The sequence below is a fragment of the Oryzias melastigma genome, linkage group LG2, assembly GCF_002922805.2.
Source record: "Oryzias melastigma strain HK-1 linkage group LG2, ASM292280v2, whole genome shotgun sequence".
Taxonomy (NCBI): domain Eukaryota; kingdom Metazoa; phylum Chordata; class Actinopteri; order Beloniformes; family Adrianichthyidae; genus Oryzias; species Oryzias melastigma.
In genome coordinates, this window is record NC_050513.1 from 1,883,945 (window position 1) to 1,884,793 (window position 849).

Genomic DNA, 849 nt, shown 5'->3' on the forward strand with positions numbered 1-849 from the left:
ATTTATGTTGTCCTCCTGGTGTTCCTGCTTCAAGGTTTCTTACAGAACGCAAAAGAAGAAAAGTTCAGTTAAAGCTTCATTTGGATCTTCACCTTTTGGTTTACAGAAGCAGCTCAAAGTGCTGAACAAGCAGGTTGACAGGAAAATGTCAGACCTACAGAGAAATTTAAGGTGTTGTAGTTCGATTCTAATCCAAAGGTGAGTCTCAGTTTGTTAAACCTGAGTGTTTATTCCTCCAAATCGAATTAATACTTGCTGCTGAAGTCTCTACAAACTCTCAGATAAATATATTTTCTTCACCATCTACTCTAGAGTTCCATGTTGCAGTGGTCAGACTTTCTTTTGTAGATTCAGAAGAAGTCAAGCGGTTGCTTGTGCGGCTGCAGATGCTTACTGTCCTACCAGAAGCAGGCAAGGTTAAAGAAGCACTTTATCAACACATTTATGATGTCAGCGCTGCGCTCTTCCAGACGCGTATCGCGTCGTGTCGGCTGGCAGGGAGAGAAATGAAGCAAACCCCAGAATCTATCCAGCAGACGTGGCCGTCTGTCGCCAGCGCCGCATCGCTGCCTCCCTAACAAACTCTGCGCTGGGTCCCGCGCGCCGACGCCTCTGCGCGGCGTGCTGCTCTGTCATCCTGCATGAAGGGCAGACCGGAGCGTGATGGGATCAATCATCCTCCAGGACACACTGGCAGTGTAAACCTTTGATAAAGAGTGTCGTTCACAGCCAAACCCCTGTCAAGGACTTATTAAAGGGTTGACAGAGTGTGATTAACGACAGCGCCGGCGCCGCCAACTTGGGTCACTGGGGGTGGGATGTAGGGGTAGAGATGAGAGGGGGGACTCG